This window comes from Eulemur rufifrons, chromosome 7 (genome assembly GCF_041146395.1).
Source record: "Eulemur rufifrons isolate Redbay chromosome 7, OSU_ERuf_1, whole genome shotgun sequence".
Lineage (NCBI taxonomy): Eukaryota > Metazoa > Chordata > Mammalia > Primates > Lemuridae > Eulemur > Eulemur rufifrons.
In genome coordinates, this window is record NC_090989.1 from 260,780,050 (window position 1) to 260,807,110 (window position 27,061).

General features: G+C 41.1%; 1 pseudogene; it reads left to right on the top strand.

Annotated features, from left to right (window-relative positions):
* LOC138385989 (small nuclear ribonucleoprotein-associated protein B'-like) lies at nucleotides 1–26,665 on the top strand (annotated as a pseudogene).
* Nucleotides 26,666–27,061: the final 396 nt, after the last annotated feature.

The following is a 27,061-nucleotide window of genomic DNA, read 5'->3' on the forward strand; positions in this document are numbered from 1 at the left end:
ATGGGGCTACCGCAGGCCCTACAGGTGAGGGAGGCAAAAGGAAAAAGAGGGCCTTGTGGTGGGTCTGATTTGATCTTTCTGGAGTTGCATTGCCCAAGACCTTCCTAAGTTCCCTGAAACTTGGAATGTACCAGAAAGCAGGGGAGGGAGCATGATGTCACATTCGCAAACATAGATATATTTTTAAAATCTGGAAGGATATGTACCAATTAATTTATTATGATATCTTTAAATGATGGAATTACAGATTTTTAAATTCTCTATAATTTTTTACTATTTTATGATTTGTTATAATGAGCATGCATTCCTTTTATAGTCAAAAATAAAGTTATTTTACTATTTTTTAAAATCGTTATTAAAAAAAATAACAAATTGAAACCCAGGAAGAATCACATGGGGGACGTTTTAGCAGAGTCAGAAATCTGGGTAACCTTTAGCCAATCTAAGTGGTTTTCTTGACCTGAGCTCTTCTCAGAATAAGCTGAAATCTTGTAAGCCCAATCTTTTCATGCCCTGCTCAGCCACATGACCATATACTACATTTGCCCAGGCACTCCTTGCTCTCCTGGGAACTTCTGTGCCCTCTAGAACTTTAAAAGCAGACTTAGAGCTAACATACACTTTTTTTCCTCTCCATTTGGTCATAGGTTCCCTTTTCAAAGCCCACAGACATTGGTTCTGCAGAGCAGTAACAGTCAAACCTGCGTTCAGCTCTGCCAGCTAGCTGAGCTGGGATGAGTTATTAAACCTCTCATCTAGAAAAGGGAGGTAATCCTGTTACCAGCCTCTGAATGGAGGTTTTTTTCCCCAAGTCTTTGGTGATTGGCAGGAAAAGAATTTCAGGTCGCACTGCCTAAGCAAAACAAGCAACGGCTTTTTTTATAGAAGTGAAAGTACACTCTCAGAGGGCAAATGAGCAGCTGGCCTGGGAGGAAGTGGCTTTTGGTCTTTTGAAGTCTTATTAATTGAGGGGAGAAATAGTCAATGCTAATGGGTTGGCTTTTACTGAAAATTTGGGTAGTAATTCCAAGAATTGGGTTCCTTCCCATTTTCATACTTTATATGGTTGTCTTGGAACTGTCAGGGTGATTTCAAGGGCAGAGAAATTTTAACACCACAATGTAAATGATATTATAATGAGCCAGCGTTCATGTTAGGTGACAGAGATAGCTGACAAGCCAAAGCCAGTTCTTGCCTGCAGTTATCAGCCTCTCTGGTTAGCTTCTGCTTGAGGGTTGTTTACTTTAACAGCTGCACCCAATCTTCAGGCCCCTGCATCAGGTCTCGGCCCTGTCTCCTAGTCTCCTGCTCTAACAATCCTACCTTTGGAGGAAGAAGAGATTCTCTGCTCTGCTGCCCATTTACCTCCTTCCTCTCCCAGGAGGGCTGAATACTAATCTGAATTGTATACAGTGACAGTGTCTTTTTGCTAGTGGTGGGGACTCCGGGTTTGAAGCCTGTGTGGATTTGTGATTCTTCACTCGGCTCCTCCTTTCCTGGGGTGAGAGTCGTCAGAGGAGCCGGGTATTCCCTGCCGTGGAAGGAGGCACAGCCGACTTGCACTCATTCTTTGATTTCCTGCCACGTATCTGCTCAGGGAGTGATGACATTCTAAAATTTGGGTTTGAATTTAGGGAGAGGGAAAAAAAGACTTCAGAGGCCTTGCTTTGCCTATATCACAGGAATCTGCACTAGGCTTTTGGCATAAGCCTAGATATTTTCTTTAAATTATAGAAGTAAGACGTGATTCTTATAAAATTTCAGACAATGTCACCTTGATCCATTAAACTCCACCACTACACCTTACAATACCTACCTCACAGAGGTACAGAGAAGACTAAATGAAACTAAATGGGATATAGCAGCTAATATCCAGCTACATAGTAGAGGCTCAGTATCAGGAAATTTTTCTTTCTCCTCTCTTCCTCCTTTTTCTCTTTCTCCTCCTTCTTCATTCTGATCTTAGGGGCCCTTCGTCTAATCATCATAGCATTTATAACACTGAGTTATGAACATCTAATTTACTAGACTATGAGTGCCTAGGGGGACTGAGCTATATTTTTATTATTCACCATTTAATTTGCAGAGCCAAGCACAGTGCCTGGTATATAGTAGCTACTCACTTGATATTTGATGACTTGAAAGAATGAATAAATGAAAAATAATGACTCCTCACATGGGTTGATTCTCTAAACCTTCTCCTCCCACAGTCCTTCCTGTCCCAATTAATAACACCTCAATCTTCCACTTCTCAGGTGGAGAATATAGTCAGCCTCTCTTTCTCTAACAATTCATACCCAACCATCAGCAAATCCAGCTGGCTCAGGTTCTACCTAGAATTCAACCGCTCCCCACCGCTTTCACTGCTACCACACTGGCCAGAACCAACATCTTCCCTAGAGTCTATTTTCAATATGACAGCGAAAGTGATCCTTTAAAAATATTGCTCAGGTCAGGTTACTTTGCTACTCAAAACATTTTAATGGCTTCTCATTTCACACAGACGACAAATTAAAGTTCTTGCAGTCACTTTCAAGTCCCTTTCCATTCCTCCCTTCATCTCCTGCTTCTCCCTGACAAGCCCGCTCTGCCCCAGCCACACTGGCCTTCTGATTGCTGCTCAAACATGCCAGATACACTCTCCGCTCGGCCCTCTGCAAGGGATGCTTCCTCCGCCCAGAAGGGTCTCCCCCAGATATCAGCCTGTCTGGTCTTTTTCAGGCCTCTCACCTCAGACTCTCCAACCAGGGGACTTAGATGACAAGTCAGGTCTCCTGGTACCAGAGCCAGCTCAAATCCTCCATCTAAAAACTCTTGAAAGGTCTGGCTCTTCACCTTTCCTTCAGTGCATAGCAACTCCGGCAAATGGTCCCATGGTGCCTTTGGGATGGACAGGTGAAACATTTATCATATATACTTACAGTGGCATTGAAGTGTTCTTCCCTGTTCAGTGGGTTCTGGCCTAATCTGGAAACTGAGTGAGAGAGAACATTTTCCAGTTGACAACTAGTGTGAGTCTTCGGCTCCCCAGCTCTCAATTGTTTTTTCTAGCTATGGAAATCAAACAACACCATAGGCGCTGTTTATCTGTCTTTCCCCTAGCAACATAATGGTTTACTGGCCACACCCACAGATCCCTGCAGGCCAAGGCCCCTGGATGCTTCTCCTGCCTTGCTGTGCATTAAGGTTACTATTAATACATCTGCTTTGCAGTTAAGTACACCCACCTGGCCTCTGACATTCTGGAGTCCCGTCATCCCCGCTGATTCTAGGGATCCCAGTCCACGGCAGCATGTCCCATTTTAACCTCAGGCCATGAAAGACCCCCGCCATTCAGCTTTTCAACAATGCCAGTGACCCCCTTGTAATACCTTAGTGATACAGGTGTCCGTCTGGGTCCTGCTAGAGAACATAGTCACAGGCAGTTCTCACATAATAAATCCATTCTACCTTGCCCACCTCCCTGAAACTTCTGTCCCCTTCCTCAATTCCTTGCCAAGGAAGTTCCAGCTTCCCCACCTCCTTTGCTATATCCCATCTTCATTAAGCAGCCATACCAGTGGTGTAGAAGGGCCAGCTCTAGGCATCCTTGCCAGAGCTAACTGCCAAGTCATGAGATAGCGCTCCCATAGTCATAAATTCCACCCCTCAAAACCCTGATATTCCACCTCTCCCAATTCAACATTCCCCAAGACCCATTCCATACATGTTGTCCTAGCTCCAGTTAACCAGCTCCTACAATTCTTTTGTATGTGCATTATTTCCTCATGGAGGTGGACTATATTTTTTTCACTCAGGCTCTGGTGCAACTTGTCCCTAGTTACCAGAGTGAGGGCAATGAAGGCAGGCAAGAGCAGATCTTAAAGAGCACAAATATCATCTCGGAAGGAACTTGCCTAAGGAGAGATTTTTTGCAGGGTTGCAGTCAAGGGGCAATTGATCTCCTCTAACAAAGATGAAGGGCCTGATTCTGCCACCTTCAGGGTTCAGAGGAATCTAGAGATGCAGATTCTTAGGCTCATGCCCCCCCGAAACGTCCCCATCCAGGTGTTGGTTCCTACTCCTTTCCTAACAGGGCCTTGACTTTGCGTGAACGTGGTGAGGCTTTATGTTGTCGTCTGTGTAGCTCTGCCACTCTTAAATCCTGGGTCTTATTTTAAGCACTGTCTGCCCTGAGACTGCAGGAGTTGAGGTTCTCCTTAAAGGTGCCAGAGTCCTTTTGACTTTCTTTTTTTTTAGACAGAGTCTCACTCTCTTGCCTGGGCTAGAGTTCTGTGTCATCAGCCAAGCTCACAGCAACCTCAAACTCCTAGGCCAAGCGATCCTCCTGCCTCAGCCTCCCAAGTAGCTGGAACTACAGGCATGCGCCACCATGCCCGGTTGATTTTTTCTATTTTTAGTTGTTTGGCTAATTTCTTTCTGTTTTTAGTAGAGACGGGGTCTCAGTCTTGCTCAGGCTGTTCTTGAATTCCTGGGCTCAAGCAATCCTCCCACCTTGGCCTCCCAGAGTGCTAGGATTATAGGCATGAGCCACCGCACCCGGTCCCTTTTGACTTTCTTAACACACCTTGAAATGATTGCTGTCTGACCAGAGTCTGTCATTTACCTCCTCCATGGTTTCCAAAGATGGTAATAAACGTCAGCCAACTTCACAATGCTTATAATAGGAAAAAAATCCTATTATTCTTATACCATTTGGGTGCCTTAGCTAGCTCATAACCCCATGTTTCACCCTCCACCTGCACCCCATCCTAATCCACCACCAGTGAGAATCTTAGCAGTGTGATGCCCAGCATGCCAGGGTCACCACCACCATACCTACCACTAGCAATGGGGTGATTGGCAAACGAAACAGAGTCCAGCCTCAAAGTCAGCTTTCTAGGGTCATTCCTGGTACCAATTGTCTTAGCCTGGGCTCCTCCTCAAAAACAGAGCCTGTAACATGAGCGCAGGGAACAAGAGTGAGGAACTGGAGGAAAAGAACCAAAGAAAGAGGAAAAGCCAACATGTTATCAAGTTGGCCACCATTTTGAGCAACTGAACCTTCTGAGGAGGCACATAGATTGTAACACAGAATTATCTGCCCAAGAGAAAGAAATGGGGGCAGGGGACACTTATCCATCAGCTCCAATTCTCCATTGTCAACAGTTGCCCTATAGGGTGTTAAAATATTTCATACCTCCAGGTTGCGTGTATGTGAGCACCAGGCGGACTTCCATGGCGGTGTGGAGGAAAGGGGAAGAAAGCAAGAGATGTTCAGTGCAATGAAGCCAGATGCTGTCAGGTTACACCTGTGTAAAGCTGGTTGCCAAAGCAATGGCATGAAAGGTGGGCCAAGGCTGCAAACTTTCTCTGTAAAGGGTCAGATAGTAAATGTGTTAAGATTTGCAGGCTACATATGGTTTCTGTCATATATTCTTTTTTGTTTATTTTACAATCCTTTAAAATAGGGGGGAAAATGTTCTTAGTTTGTGGCCTTAAGAAGACAAGCCACAGCCAGATTTGACCCGTGGAGTATACTTTGCCACCTCCTTGTACAAAGGCCTTCCCTGACCACTTTATTTATGAGACCGCCTTCCCCTCACTGCTCTCAATCTTCCTTCTTGCTTGATTTTTCTCTTTGGTATTTATCACTTTCTAAAATGTTATGTGATTTACATATTTATTTAGTTTATTGTCTGGATGCTTCAATAGAATGTCAGCTCCGTACAATGCAGGATGTTTCATCAGATTTATTCACTGTGGTATTCCAGCACATGGAAGAGTACAAGACCCTTAGTAAGTTCTCAATATATTTTTGTTAAATAAATTAAAATAACACAACAGCATGTTGGTGTTCAGCACTTTACAAATGACAAGAGTCTTCAACACATGGTTTAGTATCCATTTTTGTTTAGTCTTCACAATCTCCTTTTCAGGTAGGCAGAGCAAGTACTATTATCCTCATTTTGCAAACAAAGAAGAGAGGTTAAGTAATGAAGACAGTGTTTGGAATAGAAAAAAAAAAGGACTTTGGAACATGTATACCTGGCATTGAATTCTGGCTCTAACATTGTGATCGTGCATAAACTGTACAACCTCTCTGCAATCAGTTCCTTATGGGTGAAGTAGAGACAGTAATACCTGACTTACAAGGCTATGTGAAGATTAAATGAACTAATATATTTTGGAAAGTAGCAGTAGCTTTTAGTACAGAGTTTATAAATTGACCGCCTTTGAGCAGAGAACTTACACCACTACTCCATAAGAAAGTGGCGAAAAACAGCACTCTTTGTAAATTCTAGGCCCCAATCATAGGAAGAAAAGACACAAACACATCTCCACCGTCTGCAAGCAGCATTTATGCCACCTACATCACTGCCTTCAGGCTGAATTTTGTTTTAGTTTGTTGTTTTCTACAAGTGTGTTAAAAGGCAGCTTTTTTAAGGCAGGTGTTCAGCTTGGCTGCAATATAAGCTGCTTCTTGACAGTTGTCTTACTCTAGCTTGATGTGTTTATTGAACTTGTCTGGCCCCCATAGACATTTTAAGTAATCTACCCCTGGCTTAGTGGTAAGAGTATTTGGTAGCAGCCAGACCTAGTTTGAATCTTGATATCATCACTTATTTAATCCCGCTAAGCCTTAGTTTGCTCATTTATATGAAACTTGGGTACATTTGCCTCCCTAATGCAATGTGTCACAAAGTAGGACACTTAACCTCCCAGATTTGGAAGATTCCTAGTCCAGTCCCTTTCCTGATTTTCCAAGGGGACCCTAGCCTGCAGGTATGTGGATGAAATGAAGAGCCAGTTCTGTTTGCTCTCAAGGCTATATAGTCTTGTTTACAGGAGAAGCCATGACATTCCATACAGATTCCTCTAATCCTTGCTGCTTCCACCACAGGTGCTAGAATAACTACTCCTGGAGCTTACAGTAGTTAGTCCCCAAAGATAGCCTCCCAATAATCCATGGCTCTGGATATTCACTCTCCTCCCTTAAATCTGGGCAGGCCTAGAACTAACTTCTGACCAATAGATAGGGCCGAAATGATACTGCATGTCTTCCAAGGCTAGGTTGCAAGAAATGATGCAACTTCATCTAGCTCCCTTGGAAAATGCATTTTGAGGGAAGCCAACTTTCATGTTAGAATTCAACAACTCTGCGACTGCCATGCTATAAGGAAGTCCAAGCTACCCATGTGAATATGCCCTGTGTAAGAAAATCAAGCCCCCCTGATTGACAGTTCCAGCTTTGTTCCTATTCAATAGCCAGCACCAATTTGCTGGACATGAGAATGAAAAAGCCAGGTGGACATCCATCTCACTCAAGCCTTCAGATAACTCCAGCTCCGACCACCACCTAACTGCAACTGCATGATGGATCACAAGCAAGAACCTTCCTGCTGAGCCCAGAACAATTCCACAGAACAATGAGAGGTAATAAAATGGCTGTTTTAAGCTACTTTGTTTTGGAAATGTTTAATAAGCATCAATAGATAGTAGGTATGTGATTGCACATACTCTTGTTGCCTGGCAAATCTGAAGTCATGTGGCTGGGCCTGAGCTTTTGCTTCCAATTGCTGCCAGCATGGCTGGTGGAATTTTTGCCCAGAAGACACTGTTCCTCAAAAGCAAGAGAGGATGATTCTTCTCTCTGCATCATATTTGGAGGAGGTTGCTCCATGGCAAAATTGCCTTATGCTTCCAATGTTACAAGGCCTTCAAAACAGTCCTCCAGCCATTTCTCTAGGATTTAAACCTGCATCCAAGATGGGTAGGTTGGGACAGGTTCTAGAGTCTGCTGCCAAACTGACTGTGTCAATCAGGATCACAACAGAAAATAGATGGTACTTTCAAATTAGAATAATTTGAGTTCCTTTTTTTTTTTTTTTTTTTTTTAAGACAGAGTCTCGTTCTGTTGCCCGGACTAGAGTGCCGTGGTGTCAGCCTAGCTCACAGCAACCTCAAACTCCTGGGCTCAAGCAATCCTTCTGCCTCAGCCTCCTGAGTAGCTGGGACTACAGGCATGCGCCACCATGCCCAGCTAATTTTTTCTATATATATTTTAATTTCTTTCTATTTTTAGTAGAGACAGGGTCTCGCTCTTGCTCAGGCTGGTCTTGAACTCTTGACCTTGAACGATCCTCCCGCCTTGGCCTCCCAGAGTGCTAGGATTACAGGCATGAGCCACCGCGCCTGGCCTTGAGTTCTTAATAAGTGAGTATTTACAAGAAATGGATGTAGAGGACCCACAAGGGATAGTGGAGTAACCACAGACTATTAAGCAGAATGACCATAAAGATGAGAGGAAGGAATCTTAATAGAGACAGTCATGTAGGGAAGTCCACTTTGAGAGGAACAGTGTCCTTCAGTCTAGAGATATAGCCCTCCACAGGTAACACTGCAGGGAGTGAAAAAGAAAAATAAATATCCAGATTTCCCTCCCATCCCCTCCTCTGATTTCCTGCTGGACCTTTTCATTTTCCAAAATCAAGCAGAAGCTAGAAGGCAAGGAAGTCCACTGAGGTGTTATATACAGGTCAGGCCCTTGGAGCTGAGATCAGGGTGGGAAAGGGGCAAATGGAAGAATCTGGCTCATAGACTCAAACCCATCATTACCTGCCACCTTCAGCCCAGTGGTCCATCTCTTTCTCTTTTGACTACTGAATTTTATCCTAGGAGTGTCAATGCCCTTCTCTACCTATCAGGTGCAGCCCAACAGCTTTTATAATTTTAATTCTTAGATAGGAAAGTTCTGAATCCTTTGTTTCCCCCAAAGGTCCCTGGGTTCCCTATACAAATGTGCCCACTTCTCTCCAGCAATTTTCAAGCTTCAATCATTTCTCTCTCCCTGAGACCCTCTCCAAAATACTTTAAGCATGGAACACTCCTGGAAGATTATCCAAGAAACTATTGTGGTCATACCACATTTGGGGTATAAAAGCCTTCTAATTTTCACTTCTGTTCTGCTTGAAAAAAAAAATTTCCAGGACTATCGTTTAGTTTTTATAATTAAAGTAAAATGAGAATAATGATACCTAGTTCATAAAAGAGAATTAAATGAGATAATGGATAATTCACCACTGGGCACCTGGCAAGTACACAGTTAATGGTATTTTTCTTCTTCTCCCCTCATCTTTAAGTGACTTGCCCAAAATCACAGTAAGGGCTGAGATTTGACTTTAGGGTTCTGGATTCCAAGTTCAATGCACTTGCTATTATATCGTACTTCCTTTAATGATGTGAACAAAGTCATTTCTTCTAATAAATGGAGGAAGAAATATGACCTTTGCGTACCTGCAGACAGCAAGCCCCTCAATCCAGGCAAAAAATAAATTTATTTAATTTATATTGCTTCTAAATTTAAAAAGTCACAAAAACCTCTTGTAGCATTTCTGAGTCATGGGCACATCACTTTATCCCTCTGAGTCTCTGTTCCCTTCCTGCCTCATGGGGCTGTGGTAGGGTCCAAAGACAGGATATTCAGGAAAGTATGTTATTACTATTAGAGAACCTGCAACCTCTTAGTGAAGATATTTCTAAATGGAAATCTATCATGTGTTAAGGGGGGTGATGTTGAAAATTGTGGAAATTATCTTTTTAGCTTTAAGTAAGCCATGCATAAGAAAAGTTAGAATCATAAACAGATCAATTAGGGCATAATTCTGTACAAACAAGTTTCACTTTGCAGAAAGAAGTTTTTCTGATAGCTTTTCAAAAATATTTTGACTTATCCATAATTTTTCAGGAATACATATTTTGCTTAAAATAAGGTTTCCTAGCTTACCATAGAGGCCAGGGAGATGGGCTGATCAGGGGAAAGCAGACCACTTCTGGAATTCCTGTGGGCTGGAAGAAGGGCAGAGCAAGGAGGTCAGACCATCATGGCCAGAGAGAAATTTCTGGGTCAAGGAAATGCTGCCTCCACTGAAACGGTGTCAGCGTGACACCTGGGTCAGCAAAATTCCAAACCACAATTGCCTTCTTAACCCCTTTTTTCCAAAATTTTTCCTCACATCTTCTGGAAGTTCTCTTCAATGGAATGCCTTTAAGTTAGAAAGGAAAGGCAATGAGCATAAATAATTTGGCTTCTAGAAGTTTCCTTTGCCTGTTACTGTATTGGAAACTATTTTTTCTTCATGAACCTACTTTAGTGGCCATGGATGCTTTTCTGATGGTGTGGCAAATGCCATTTTGAAACTGCTGGAGTTGGCTCATAGTGCACCTTCCTACCCTCACAGACCCTCTAAAGTTGTCACACAGTGGGGAGACATGGGGTCCAACTCCTTCAGCCAGACCTTGGACAGCCAGACCTTGAAGGGACATTTTATTAGTCCTCTCCAAGGCAGGTGGCCCATTTTAGTATGACAGCCCCTCTCCTCACATTCCCTGAAAAGGCTGAGTCATTGGAAAGGAACCACCTGAGGCCACACACAAAAATACCCCTCCCCAGCAACCTCACACCAGGCTCCAGGTCAGGACTCAGCTCCTCCTTCTTTCTCTCTGCCCAAATGGAGCATCCTGCCCATATGGGTGGGGCAGCCTTGGTTTCTTTCTGTGTGTAGAAGCTTTCATTAATTTTTTTTTTTTTTTTTTTTTTTTTGAGACAGAGTCTCGCTTTGTTGCCCGGGCTAGAGTGAGTGCCGTGGCGTCAGCCTAGCTCACAGCAACCTCAAACTCCTGGGCTTAAGCCATCCTATTGCCTCAGCTTCCCGAGTAGCTGGGACTACAGGCATGTGCCACCATGCCCGGCTAATTTTTTCTATATATATATTATAGTTGGCCAGATAATTTCTTTCTATTTTTAGTAGAGACGGGGTCTCGCTCTTGCTCAGGCTGGTCTCGAACTCCTGAGCCCAAACAATCCACCCGCCTTGGCCTCCCAGAGTGCTAGGATTACAGGCATGAGCTACCACGCCCGGCCTCGTTAATTTTTAAAAAGCAATTTATTGAGCCTCTGTGCTTCAATCGAACAGGCAAGATAGACAATTAAATGACTACAACACAAAATGATAAGTGTTACAAATGGAAAGTACAGGGAATGATGGAAGCTCATAGGAGGACCAGCTCCTCTAAGGGGGTAGGAAAATCTATCTAAGGGATATGTCTTTTAAGCTGAATCCTGAAGAATAAGTGGGAATTATTCAAGCAAGTATGTGTGGGTAGGAAGTGGAAGGTAGGGAGTATGTGTGTTTGTTAAGGGTGAAGAAGCAAGAAAGAGTGTTTCAAGAAGAGAAAATGGCATGTGTGAGGCCAGACTAAAGAAAGCATAGAGGTTTTAAGAAATTGGAAAGGTTGAGTATGGCTAGAATACAACATGCCAGGGGGAGATGGACCCAGTGAGAGATGAACGGGATAGGTGAGCAAAGACCAGCCTGTATTTCTTCTTTCTATTTGAATGTTTTCATATATTTGTTTATTCAACAAATATTTATTAAGTTTTTTACGTGTGCCTGTTAATGGGAGATCATGAACGGCCTTGTAAATTAGGTTAAGGAATTTTGTCTTTATCCTAAATGCAATGGAGTAACACTAAGATGTTTTCATTAAGGCCAAGCTAGTGTCCTGGGAAAGCTGGTATCAATCACCAAGGCCCCTTCAGTCTTGCCCTGAGGAGAGCCCAGAAGGTTTACACTCAGATAGGATCCAGGAGCTGAGGGAAGTGCAGAGAACTGATCCTTCTGAGACCCTCACTGCACTATGGTGAAGGGAACACCTAATGAAAATGAGTTCAGAAACAGTTATGCTCCTCATTTTCCTTGGTCGGGGACTTCCCAGGAGACCTGGGGATCCAGGACAGGAATCCCTCTAGGACACCAACTAGGGCTGAGGTTCCCAGGGGTACCCAGAGCAGCTCTGTTAAGGTGTATAAACTTTTAGGGTTACTATGTCCTTTTTATTGTTGTACTATGAAATGATCCTCCTTATCCCTGGTAATACTCTTTTCTCTAAAACCTACATTGTTTGACATTAAGTTAGCCACTTCAGCTTTTTTGATAGTGTAAAATGGCATATCTTTTTCCATCTTCTTACTTTTAAAATATGTATTCCTTCATATTGAAAGTGGGCTTCTTATAGATAGCATATAGTTGGGATTGGCTGTTTTATCCAATCCGACAAACTCAGTCTTCTAATTTGGGTGTTTAGGCCCTTTACATTTAATGCTATTATTGCTATGGTAGGGTTTTAAACTACCATCTTGCTATTTGCTTTCTATTTGTCTCATTAGTGCTTTGCTTGCTTTTTCCTTTTTCTGCCTTCATTTGGATTCATTGATTTTTTTTAAAATGATTCCATTGTATCTCTTTTGTTGGCTTATTAGCTATAAATCTTGCTGCATTATTTTAATGGTTATCTTACAATTTATAGTGCACACCTATAATTTATCACAGTCTACCTTCAAGTGATATTATATTGGTTTGCATATAAGAAACTTAAAACAATATACTTCCATTTCTCTCTTCCTGAACTTTGTGCTGCTATGGTTATATATTATACTTTTAGTTATATTTTAAATCCTAAAATGCAATGGATTTTTTCTTTACATAGTAAATTATCTTTTTAAATGATTTAAATAATAAGAATAAATATCTTTTATATTTTCCCATTTCTAGTGCTCTCCATTCCTTTGTATAGATCCAGATTTCCATATGGTTATCATTTACTTAGTGCCTGAAGGGCTTTTTAAAACATTTATTGTAGTGCAGGTCTGCTAATGATGAATTTTTTCAGCATTTGCACATCTTTAAAGGTCTTTATATTGCTTTTGCAAGATATTTTCACTGAGTGTATTTTCTAGGTTAATGGTTTTACTTTTCCTTTTAGCTCTTTAAAGATGTTGCTCCTCTGTTTTCTTGCCTGCATTATTTCCTACTATAAGTCTATTGTCTTTTTACCTTTGTTCCTCTGTACATAATGTATCTTTTTCTCTGGCTGTTTTTAAGATTTTTCTCTTTGTTACCGGTTTTAAGTAATTTTAATTATGCTATGCCTTGCTATAGTTTTCTTCAGGTTCTTTGAGATTCTTGTAATTCTTGGTTCATAAATTTCCTCAACTTTGGAAATATTCTAGCAATTATTTCTTTAAATATTTTTTCTTCAGTCTCCTTGGACTCAGTATGTTGAAATACCAGACACACTTTGGCACTTCTCTCCTTTGGGGACTTCAATTATATGTGTTTAAATTTGTCTCACAGTTTACTGATGTTCTGTGGTAGGGGGGTGGGTAATAGATTTTTTACAGTCTTTTTTTTCCCTCTGTGTGTTTCATTTTGGATATTTTGTACTGCTCTACCTTTGAGTACACTAATCTATTCTTAAGCAATGTCTAATCTGCTATTAATTTCATACAATGTGTTTTTATTTCAGTTATCATAATTTTCATCTCTAGAAGTTACATTTGAGTATTCTTTACATCTTCAATGTCTCCATTTAATATGATCAATTTTTTTACCTAGCTTCTTAAGCAATTATAATGTAATATCCTTTCAATATCCTTGTCTATGAATACTATTATCATCTGTGTCATTCTGTGTCAGTTTTGATTGGCCAATTTTTCTCCTCCTTATGGGTAATATTTATTTTCCTGCTTCTTTGCATGCTTGATAAATTTTGATTAGATGCCAGATATTGTGAATTATACCTTGTTGAACAATGGATATTTTTGTAGTTCTATAAATATTCTTGAGCTTTATTCAGGAATGCCATTAAATTACTTGGAAATAGTTTGACCCCTTTTGTGTTTTGCTTCTAAATCTTTGTTGAGCTGGACCATTTTTCCCACTACTTAGGCAAAACCATTCTGACTACTCTATTTGAAACCCATAAATTATGGTGTTTTTTTACTCTAGCTGATGGGAACAAAAACTTGTAAAATCAGACAGGCTCAGTCCAAATCTTGGCACTACCACTAGCTCACTGCATAATTTTAAAGAAACCAGTTAACATATTTGGGTCTCAGTTCTTGGTCTATAATGTCCAGGGTCAAAATAAATAACAGATAAAACCTTACCAAGTAAAGGGCTATCAATAAAGTTAATTCATTTCTCTTCTTTATTAGTTTCCTTCTTTCCCATTAGTGAATCTGCCAATCTCAGTTGTGAAGAAGGCCTCTGCTATCTGAAAATTGTCCTCTGGGACACATCTGAAACAATTCTTGTGTACCCTTTACCTACTCTTCTAGCATTATGTCCTACTGTTCCTTTCACTATTTCGTGCATAGTGAGTTCCTTTATATTCCTCACACTGGGTTAATAGGAGAACTCAGAAAGCAGTAAGACATAGCTCTACTCTGAGAGCTTGCAGTCCAGAAAGTGTGTCTAGTACGACAGCCACTATGAAGTTCCCTCTCCCTGCCATGCTCTCAGCCAGATGAAATCAAGCACTTGAAGTGTTTTGAGCAGACAGATCTGGAAGGTGGGCTGCAGCTCAGAGCTACCCGAGTAAATAACTACATAGGGTCACCTGAATGGACGGTGGACAATGTCTGCTGGTGGTGCAAGGAAACATCATCCATGTATGTGTTCATGAAACAGCAAGGTCACAGATATCAGACAACAATGCAAGTGGCTTGTAGATACAGGGTGGTCAGATAACCAGGACAGCACAAACCAAAGCAAAAGGGTCATGGCTTCAGAAGTTTCATGGGAGCCCAGGAACATTATGAAAACTTTCAGATCTGAAAAAGGGTAAGCCAAGCTGCCCGCCTCTTGTTCAGACTGGCCTGGACAGGCAGAGTCTGCAAATACAGTGATGAATGAACCAGCTGCCAGGAGTGGAGGAGGAAACAGAAGCTCACATCCCAGGTGTCTGCTCACGCTTCCCAAGGAATGCCCGGCTCACTATTCCCACCTGACCATATCTCTTCCATATTTATAAGTCAACTCATATTCCCCTCTAACAGAAAGCCAGTGGGACATGATTTACTGCTCCTCTATACCTCCAAACATCCTGCCCTGTACCTCCTAGAAAACACATCGTGTTTTGCCTTTCATTTGAGAACATGATTTTGCCTCTGTCTATAATATAAATATCTTGAGGACAGTGATTACTAGCTTTCGTATGGATTCTAATCTCATCTCTGCATAGAGCTACATAAAGCTAAACAACTCCTTTAGCCTAGGTCCTCATCTGTAAATAAACATGACAAAACCTGCCCTGCCTGTACCTCCTGGGTTATGAAGTGCCATGACAGTCAAGCTTATTCATGTACTTTATAAATGGTCACATGTTAGGCAAATGTGACTACAGATGGGGAACATAAAGACACTAAATATTTTTAAGAAATTTCTTTAGTAGGTTTTTAAGGAAATAATGACAGAATTAAAGTGAGGCGGCCCATCCCACCCCCATCTCCACTCCTCTGTAAGAGCAAAGTTAAGAGCACGGACTACAAGACTACCATGCCAGCTATACTTCTCATGAGCTTGTGACCCTGGGAAAGTTATTGAGCTTTTCTGCAAGGACTATTTCTTATTCATTTTTATATCTCCCAGGTGCATAATTGCCATCCAGTGTCAACAGAAGCAGAGGAGCAAGTATGAGCTGCTACCCTAACTGGCTGTGTGATGGGCAGGTCACCTAACCTCTCTAGGCAACTTTCTTGATCTATACATCAAGGCTAGATGAGCTGTTATTAGATACTCCTATATAATAATTTAAATTTCCTTTAATAAATCATTCTTAAAGATCTGTTTTATACTTTATAGGAGAGACAATTATTTCAGTTAAAAAATAAATGACTTCAATGAGTGCAAGTATGTTTGATGAACGAAAGTCTTGCTTGGCCTCTTATGAGCTTTGAGACCTTGGCAAAGCATTTAAGCTCAGTAATGTTCAGTTGCCTCTTCAGTAGCTACATCATAGAATTGTCATGAGGATTAAATATTTAAAGCACCTAACACAGTTAAGAGCACGTAATAGACATGCAATAAATGATAGCCAGCAAAGCCAAACAATAATTATAACTTAGCTTTAAAAATTAATTTTTAAAAATGGATTTTAAAAGCTTGAAATCAGTCTTCATGAGCCTCAATCTGTTTAAATAACAGTCATTCACATTTACATTACCAGCCAGAGAATTTATGAGCCAATGGAGATCCACTCCCCTCTACCTTTGTTTGTGCTGCTCTTTCCTCTGAAAAAACCTTCCCCTCTTCCCTACCTGAGGGATTCCTATTCATCCTTTAATACCCAGATCAATGTCACTTCCTCCAGTGTCTTCCCCACTCCTCTGGACAAATAGAAGCTTCCCGGTGCCCATACACTTCTATGACAACAGTCATCATGGGTCCTTTCAATTACCATATGTCTTTATAAATCTATTTCCTCTATTAGATTACAAATATCTCAAGGGCAAGGATGAGCACAGCACATAGCATATGATAGGTACTCTATATATTTGTGTTGGAATAAATGAATGAAAGCAACAAAAAACATTTCTGCTTTTAGCTGCTCTTAAGTAAATTTACTCATTATATATAACAAGAAGAAAGGGCAAGTTAGGCTGGGCATGGCGGCTCATGCCTGTAATCCTAGCACTCTGGGAGGCCGAGTCGGGAGGATGGCTAGAGGTCAAGAGTTCAAGACCAGCCTGAGCAAGAGCGAGACCCTGTCTCTACTAAAAAATAGAAAGAAATTAACTGGACAACTAAAAATATATAGAAAAAATTAGCTAGGCATGGTGACGCATGCTTGTAGTCCCAGCTACTCGGGAGGCTGAGGCAGGAGGATCACTTGAGACCAGGAGTTTGAGGTTGCTGTGAGCTAGGCTGACACCACAGCACTCTAGCCTGGGCAACAGAGTGAGACTCTGTCTCAAAAAAAAACGGGGGGAGGGGGCAAGTTAGAGGCCTGGTGTAACTCTACAGGCTCAGGTGCAAGCTAAAAAAAAAACAAACTAATCAGAGTTTATTAGAAATTCAATCTCAGATAGAAATAGGAAAGGGTTTAGTGATGGTTATTCACTGCCTCGTGACCAGAAAAATTCCTAAAATAGATGCTCTACATGCAGTATTATTGAAAGCATCAGAAGAGCTTTCAAACTCTTGGGAGTCACATGGCTCATCTTTTCAAGTCAAGGCAAACAAGAACAAGAACAAACCCAGGATTAGTACATTATAACTGCTGCTCCAAACAAGCTTAAAGTTTCAACCAAGTTTGGTGGAAAACCATGCTTCAGCCTATTTTTTTTAAGAAAATTATAACTCTGGTGTTCAATTATGGATGTTTGAAAACTGAAGCTGAATCACGTACATTTATATTCTGGAATCTATTTTCCCAATATGTGAAGAGTTCAAAAGTTCACATAGAGCGGGTTTATGGCCATCACTAATTACCATGGGGATCTAGGGGAAGCTCCTCTTTCTGGGTATTAATTTTATTCATTGCAAATTAGAGCATTGGAATGGATGATTTTCAAAGTCCCTTACGACTCTCAAATTCTTAGAAAAGGAGAAGCACAGGAGTATGATTTGGAATAAGCAGAATTGGCATCTGCTGATATAATATGTTTTGAGAGTCAAGAAGGAAGAGCCTCCATCCAAAAATATCTCTGCCACAATACGAAGAACCTGACTTCACAAGTTAAATGGTAGGGGAGGCTTTGGAATAAGCCAGACCTGGCTCCCAACCCCAACTCTTGACACCAGCTTTCTGTCAGTACACAAGTTACCTAATTCTCTGAGCTTCAGTTTTCTCATCTATAAAATGGTAATATTCAGTCCACACTATTATTCAGGGTGCATCATGGTGGTCAAGGTACAGCAGAGGTCTAAGAGGGGCAGGGCTCCCCAGCCTGCAGCATTGGTGATTAGGCAGCAAATAATGATTTCAGATTACCAGCTTCTCTACTCCAACAAGGGGCAGGATGAGAAGGGTCCAGCTGCCTTCTGAGCCTTCCTGGATGTATGGACTTGGTCTGGCCCACTCCAAAAGCCCAGTCTCACTGGAAAAATGAACCCCTCCCAGGTCTAGCCAACACTATAATTATATTAACCATCTCCAAATAATGGAGAGTTGACTATGATATTGTTTTAACTGTGGCTTTAAATTTTTCTGACCTGCCATTTCATCCTTACTTGCCAATACCCCCACTGAATTGAGAGTTGACTAAAATGATACGTTAAGAGGTGATTTTATGGGTTTTTCCTTTTGTTCAATGGGTGACACAAAATCCCCTTAAATGCCTTTTAGAGCCTAGGAGACTAAAGCCCAATTTTAGAGTAGCAGTTTTAGAGTGGAAGAGAATTTGAGGGCCAAGGGGCTCACACAAGCCGAAGACCTAGTCTGCCACAATGCATCTTGGGAAATATGCTGGGTGCAGAGAAAAAAAGAAATCTAGCCATGTCATCCTTCCCACGTATGGTTTTGGACAGGATAAAATGAGATAATTTCTGAAACATATCTGACATGATGCCTAACCCTTGGAATGACATTAAATGGTAATTACTATTATTAATTGCAGCTGATCTGTGTGGCTCCAAAGCCCACCAAGTTACTGCTATGCACACTGACTCCCTATCCCAAACAATAGTTTCTGAACTCTTTGGATAATATATCACCATGAATTTAAAAAAAAGTTTAGCATACAGACTCCAATGTGTGCATATTTATTTATTTATTTATGTAATGTACAAGTGCTACTTTACATGTTAAAACTTACATAAGAGAGACATTTAAAAGCAAGAAAAGTAAGAAATAAAATCTTTAAATAATATTTATTTTATCAATTTATAGAACAAAAGAAAAACCTTTAAGCAATGTGTCTGAATATGCTTCATTATTATTTTTTAAATCTTGGTTTAATATTTTGTGCCATAGCAATTTGAAGGCCTGCATGTAAGCTCAGTTTATACCAGCACTTAATTCAAATGGTTGCCATAGCTGGAAAAAGAAATTCACATGGAAGTTCCAAATGAAGCCAAATGAAAAGAAGTGTGTCACTTGGCTGCACTTACTAAATCATAATGCCCATTCGTTAATCCTATCCACCATTTATACAAAGGTTTTTGCTGAAGTGTGGCCAATAAATTTCCATCATTCCTGATGCCAAAAAATTATTCCTGCAAACAAATTAGACAGGATTGCATATTTATATTTTTAACAATTAGATTCAGAACTCACTAAAATTCTTTGGGAGATTATTAAACATATTAGAAAATTCTTTTTCCAAGTGATTTAAGCATGGAAGAGACAAACATATATGATTTTCACAACTAAACAATATTACAATAAAGACATTCCCCAAGAGCCATTTTCAAAAGTGCCCTCTGGGTTTCTTTTAAAAAGCAATTTGTTTCTCACTACAAAATGTCACTTTTACCTTGAAGAAACAAGCTTTATAATCTGCACTATTTTTCTTTTAATTTATCTGCTAGGTAACATACTATTGACAACCACTTGTCATCACATACAAGATCAATAAATTGCAGATTTGTCTTTAACTTCAACAACTTTTTTACGTGCTTTGACACAAGATAAACAATGAACCTCTGTGTTCATGGCTACCCCATCTTATTATAAAGCAGGGGTCAGCAAACTATGGCCCTTGCATCACATTCATTCCACCCCTGTTTTATAAATAAAGTTTTATTGAGACACAATCACACTCATTGATTTATATATTGTCTTTGGTTGCTTTCACCCCACAATGGGGAATTGAATTGTAATAGAGACCATATGGCCTGAAAAGCCTAAAATATTAAGTATCTTCCTCTTTACAAAAAAAGTTTGCCAACTCCTGCTATAGATCATCATAAAGTTTGGGGGCCGTGTGTGGTGGCTCAATGGCTCATGATTATAATCCCAGAACTTTGGGAGGCCAAAGAAGGAGGATCGAATGAGGCCGCAAGTTCAAGACCAGCCTGAGCAACACAGTGACACCCCATCTCTACAAAAAAAATAAAAATTAAAAATCAGCTGGGCATGGTGGTGCAGACTACTCAGGAGGCTGTGGTGAGAGGATTCCTTGAGCCTAGGAGTTCAAAGTTACAATGGGCTATGATCAGGCCACTGTACTTCAGCCTGGGGAGACAAAGTGAGACTCTGTCTCTAAAAATTAAATAAATAAAAAGAATCTAGCAAATATCATAACCTGAGAAAAGTTAGAAACATCTATACTTTCATCCAACCCAATCATATCAGAAACCTCCCACAATGTCAAATCTATCCTAATGTTTATTTCTCCAGATATTCAGCAATATTTTCTATGCATCTTCCAATTATACTTGCTGACAAAGGAACACATTTTTGCTTATTATTTCAGCCAGTTTTTTTTACCATGACAGAAGAACAAGTGTTTCCCTAATAGTATGTAGCTTTTTAATCTCTATTCCTAAGCACAAACCATAAATTAGTGAAATTATGTTCAGTGAAATTGAGCATTGCCTGACTAAAACATCACTGTTAAAAAGCTGTAGCGATTTGCCTTCATACTCTGATGCTTTGCTTCTAAATGTCATGATGATCATGATAATTTCATGCATAAAAATCTAGCACGAGATACACTTTGGGGAAATGGTCACTGTCAATGCTTTTAGACTTAAATCCATAGTTCAAACAGGCTCCAGGAAAATATCTCACTTTTTGGGCCACTTCTTGTCAGATCTGACTAGACCATCATTGTTTTATTTCTTAATGTGGCTGACAAATAGCTCATCACAGGAGTAGCAGTGTTTGTTTTGCCATTTTCTCTTTGTTTCCTTGTGCTTCTATTTCAGGTATTGTCTTAAATTCACAATTTCTTTATAGATATCTTTTTAAGCTTTTTGTTCATTTTGTGAGGGTTGCTTTGGTTCAAACTAGATAATATACTGTTCTCAGAATCCACACAGACCCACGTAAACTGCTATAAATCACGGTATGCTGACAGCCAACACCCAGAAAAAGACAACTTGACGGAGCCCTCTGTGTTGTGGATGCCTCACTATTCCCTCAGAGTACGTGTGAACTACACTTGACATTGGACCTATGTGTTATATATTCATAACACAATTTTTCTTAGTTTTTAGATAAACACATATAGAGGTCATAATATTTTTTTCATACCCCAGTGGATTGTCTTGTGCATTCTACTTTGGAAACCACTGTGCTATTTATTAATTCTGCCATTAAAAAAATCACAATGCTTGGAACAAGGGTTATTCTGTTAACACTTACTGAGCACCTACTATATACAAAAAAAAACCAAAACAGTATATCAGGTGCTATGAGTGTTACAAAGATGAATCAAAATAAATCAGACTTGGATCCTGCCTTCAACTCCAGCCATTCACTAACATATTCATCCACTCAGCAAACAACAGGTGCCTTCCAGTTCCAGGGATAGGACCAGGCACTGAGGCTTAGTGGAATGGTGACTTCTACTTCAGACATAGCAAACCATCTGTCCAACTTCAGTTGGCTTGAATAGATTGGTCATTATCATGGAAAGTTTTCACTTTTTGGCACTTGATCTTCAGAAGCCCAATCAGAAGGTTTTCAATCCTGTGAAAGCTGCACAGTCAGCTGGCAGAGTTTCCGATCCAATATGACTCCAGGGCACAAAGACAAGGCTCATCACAGACATCCTCTCAACTCACTTGTCCAGATTATTCAGGCAATGGCCCCACTCTTGACTCACTTTTCTGACTGTGGGCCAATGGCTCTTCTTTCTTTCTCCCTATATCCCTTCCATCGTTTCACACCTGAAGGTTTATTCTTTCTTCCCTTCCCCACCAAAGTCCTTAATGATTGGACTGAGTACCATCAGAAAAATCTTTTATGGGCAACGAAAAAATCAAAGCAGGGTAAAAAAGGCCTGCAAACAACAACAAATGGCATCCCTCCCTCAGGAGCAGGAAGCCACATTTGAAACCATAGTCTTCAAAACACTCTTGTCTAAATCTCTACTTCCTAGAAGGAGAGGGAGATTAGATAGATGACAGAGAGATATAGAGAAATAGAGGCATAGATAAAGATATAGAAACTGAAATAGAAACAGATATAGATAAAGATAGATTATCTTAGTCTGTTTTGTGCTGCTATAACAAAATGCCTAACACTGGGTAATTTATAAAGAACAGAAATTTATTTTCTTACAGTTCTGGAGGCTGGGAAGTCCAAGATCAAGGCACTGGCAGGTTAGGCTGTCTGGTGAGGACTGCTCTCTGCTTTCAAGATGGCACCTTATTGCTTCATAGTCCAAGGGGAAGAACACTGAGTCCTCACATGGCAGAAGGTGGAAGGGCAAGCAAGCCCAATGCTGTGTGAAACCTCTTTTATAAGGGTCTTAATCCCATTCATGAACGGAGTAGCCCTTATGACTTAATCACCTCTAAAATGTCCTACCTCTTCATACCATCACATTGGCCTTTATGTTTCAACACCTGAATTTTGGAGGGGATACATTTAAACCATAGAATAGGTATATAGATTCTATCTGGGGCAACATGTCCACTGCTCTAAAATGAGCTGAATGATTTCTTCTAGTTCAAAATAGTAAAGATAAGACAGTCTGAGTTTTTATTTTAATACAAATTTATGCTTAATACAAATTAAACATAAAAATATGCAACCTTATTATAAAGCCCTTTCTACCTATAGACAGTGTGTTAAGTCCCCCAACACAAATGCTTTTAGGGAAAAGGACTGGGGTTCTAGTTATTGGAATGGGGGTATCTGAGAGGGACTCAAGGGACTGAGAAGTTTGACCCCTAGACCCTTAGCCAGTATTTCCCTTTGGTAAGTTTCCTTCTAACAGTGAGAACCTGGAGCTGCCATATTCTAACAGTACAAAGAGGTATGTTGTGTAATTATAAAATGTCTTCCTCCTAGAGCCACTCTCTAGAGGGGGAAAAAAACCTGTTAACAATTTTTTTTGTATCCTTCCAGAAATTTTCTTGAATTAACTTTATAGCACTCTGAAGGGACAAGGACAGAATGAAGCTAGTGAGATATATTGTTCCCAGATCTAGCTCAGCAAAGCAAGGATGTATCAATATTATGTCTGTTTTCTCCCCTTTTCTGATTATACTGAGTTTAAATTTGCAGCTGTAAGATTGCCTTACCATGAACTTTTTACATTTTATATTATTAAGCAAAATCCCAACAGGGAAGTACTAGCTAATGAGTTTTGTTTTGTCATCATGTTGGGTTTTTACAACACACTTTAAAACACCGAACATCTTGAAACAATTAACAAAACCATTGAATTCACAGAGAGTTGGTTTGTTTTTTTAAGACCTATAAACATAGAGGGATTTATTTTTAACTCCATATCTATGCTGCCTGGTTTGAGATTTCACTTCCGCAAAATAGTTAGAGGTCAGACAATCTATTTTGTCCCTGTGGTTTCATTTTTTGTCTTTAAACTTGAGGAACAAAAGAAATAGTTGGAAGACCATATTTAAATAATACAACTGATTCAAATATATTTTGGAAGTATCTACACAATGTATAAACATATGACCCAGAATAGATGCTGCATAACACTGTGAATGTACTAAATGCTACTGAGCTGTTCACTTTAAAGTGTGAATCTCACCTCAATAAATGTAATTTTTAAAACATGGTATTTAAGTACATTCTACCTTTTGCAAAGCAAATATAATTAAAAGATTTTTTTAAGTCATGATCTCTGACAAAAACAAGAATTAACCTTTCTTAAAAATCTACTCTGGGCAAGACCCTTTGCTAAAAGCTTTCTAATAAAAGTAGATACAATAAATAAATTATAGTATGTTAGAAGGTGAGAGGTACTATCAGGAAAGAAATAGAACAGGGCAAAAAGGATTAGCAAAGACAGCAGGGTAGGGAGCAGAATTAAAAATAGTGGTCCTGGTAGGCCTCACTGAGACAGTAACATTTAAGAAAAGATTCAAAGGATGAGAGGATGATCAAGCTGATATCAGGTTTCTGGGGGAAGAAATCTGGAAGAAGGAGGAAAAGGGAACAGCCAGTGCAAAGGCCTTGAGGCAGAGACATGTCTGACATGTTCAAGGAGTGGCAAGGCCAGCATGGCTAGAATGGAGTAACCAAAAAGGAAAGTGATAAGAGATAAGATCAGAGAGGTAACTGAAGGAGTAACGGCCTTGAAGGCTGTGATGAGGGCCCTAGATGTTGCTCTGAGTAAATTGGGGAGCCCTTAGCAGACTTTAGGAGCCATGGCTGAAGCAGAAGATTGTGTTGAGAATAAAGTGGAAGAAGGAAAAAGGAGGAGGGCAATGGAGGAGACCTATTAGGAGACTATTTCTGTACCCCAGGTGAAAGACAATGATAGCTATGACCAGTGAAATAACAACAGAGTGCAAAACGGTTAGATTCTAAAAGTATTTTGAACATGGAGCTCACAGAATGTCTGACAGATTGGATGCGAGGTGTGAAAGAGAGTCAAGGATGAGTTCAAGGTCTGGGCCTTGAGCAGCTGGAAGGAGCTGCCATGCACTGAAATGAAGACGGCTTTGAGTGAAGCAGGTTTGAAGGAGGGATGCAGGTGGGAGGGGAGGGGGCTGCAGTGACGATCAGAAGTTCAGTTTGGCACAAGTTTGATTTGAAATGTCTGTTAGAAAGCCAAGTGGAGATAGCTCATAGAATTGAGGTGATTTTTGGAAGTATTGAGCTATCCAGTCCCTCGGCCTCCTTACAAACCAATAATATTTAATTATGGTGATATCTGTCAAACCCAATGTTTTCTTTTTCTCTAAAGACTGAGGTCCTCACCCTGCTCTGTTGTCAAATTGTAACATAATTCTTCCATACTTCACTTTGCATCCCCTCACCTACTTTTCTAGATGAGAATATAAATTTATCTCAGCCAATGTGTATCACTTTTTAAAGAAAAAAGATGCTACTGCAATTTACTGCTATTTTAAGAAAGCTATGGCTACATATCTTCCAACAATTATGTTAAAAGAGCCCACGAGTGATGACTGTCAAGGTGTATTTCTCAAGACTGTGCAGGAGATCTAGCCAAGTGAAGTGTGACACCTCCCTAAAGAAACCTGCACCCTTATGACTGCAATATTCATGGCACATCATACCACCCAGATTAGTTTCCTCTGGCTGCTGTAACAAAATACCACAAGCTTGGTGGCTTAAAATGACAGGAATTTATTCTCTTATAGTCCTGGAAACCAGAAGTCCAAAATCAAGGTTTCAGAGCAGGGGCATGCTATCTCTGAAGGTGCTGGGAGATGATCCTTTGTCCTTCTCCCCCAGGTATCTGTTCTCTTCTTAGTGTGTCTGTGTCCAAATTTCCTTCATCGTACAAAGATACCGGTCATCGGATTTAGAGCCCACTCTAATCTAGTATGACCTTATCTTAAGCTCATTGCATTCGCAAAAACCCTATTTCCAAATGAGGTCACATCCACAGGTACTAAGGGTCAAGACTTCAACACGTCTACAGTTCAACCTATAATAACACCAAATCTCAGTTAATCATTCGTTTATTCACCAAGAACCTTACCTGTGCTTGGCACACTTGTAAATACTGGGTATACAAGAACAAACAAGATAGCATAGTCCTTGCCCTCAGAGAGCTTATGATTTAGTGTGGCAGGCAGACACTTGCAGTTCAATGTGGTAAGAGAGAAGACCAGGGTCACACGGGAATTCACACAACGGGCACTTCACTCAGCCTGCACGATCAGAGAAATGCCTTCTGGAGTAAGCGGTATCCAAACTAAGACCTAGATGGTGGCGTGGGAGGCACCGGGAAAAGGATTCCAAGCCGAGGGACCACATTTGTTGAAGTCCAGATGTCAAAGAAATCATGCTGCTATGTGGAGACCACTGTGGTATCCAAGCGATGCCAGCAGTCGTGACAAGAAATGACGGCGGAAGGGCTCTGTGCTGGGACCGGAAGTAGCTTTCCAGCCGACGGCATTTTACCCGCGGCTGCATTTGTGGCAGCGGGGGTGGGAATTCCGCGGCTGGTGGGTGACTGGGCCTCTGCGAGGCAAGCCGGCGGGCATCAGAGCCGCCACCGTGACCGAGGGCAAGGGCGGCAAGCTGCTGCAGCGCATGGACGACAGGATGAGGTGCCTCCCGAGAGACGGCCGGATCTTCATTGGCGCTCTCAAGGCTTCCCACAAGCAAATGAATTTGATCTGTTGTGACTATAATGAGTTCAGAAAGATCAAGCCAAAGAACTCCAAACAAGCAGAAAAGGAAAAGAAGTGAGTCCTCAGTTTGGTGTTGCTATGAGGGGAGAACCTGATCTCAATGACAGTAAGGGCACCTCCTCCTAAAGATGGTGGTATTGCCCCAGTGCCACTTGCTGGCGCTGCTGGGGACCCAGAGATCACCAGCTGCTGGCAGAGGAATCCCAGCTGGCGTTCCCATGCCCAAGGCCCCTGTGCGACTTGCTGGGCCAGTCCGTGGCGTTGATGGGCCATCCCAACAAGTGATGACCCCACAAGGAAGAGGCACTGTGGCAGCGGCTGCAGCTGCTGCCCCAGCCAGTACTGCAGGGGCCTGGACCCAGTACCCACCTGGCCGTGGGGGTCCTCCCCCACCTATGGGCCGTGGAGCACTCCTTCCAGGCATGAGGGGCCCACCTCCTGGTATGAGGCCTGTCAATGGGGCTTCCCCCCCCCGCCCCCCGGGATGAGGGACTCCAATGGGCATGCCCCCTCCAGGGATGTGGCCTCCTCCCCACAGACTCAAGGGCCCCCTGCCCCCAGGAATTCGCCCACCAAGGCCCTAGACTCATCTTGGCCCCCCTCAGCTCCCTGCATGTTTCCTGTAAGGCTGTATATAGTCCTTTTATTTCCTTGTGGCCTATGAAACTGGTTTATAATACATTCTTAAGAGAATATTATAAGTAAAAAAAAAGAAAAAGAAATGATAGGGGATGGATCATGAAGGACAGACTTTGTAGGCATGTTAAGGACAGAACTTTGTCCTCCAGTCCTCCAGTGAGGTCTCCAGACAAAGAATGTCGCATTACTCTGTTCCATGACAGTGGTCATTTGTCACTCTGGTTGTAAAGCACCAACATTTACAAGTAGTTGATTTCTTATATAAATGAAATCAGATTCTGTGATATGCCTAATTTACATCGTTTTCCCTCTCTTGCTTAAAAATTATGGAGAAAGGGAGG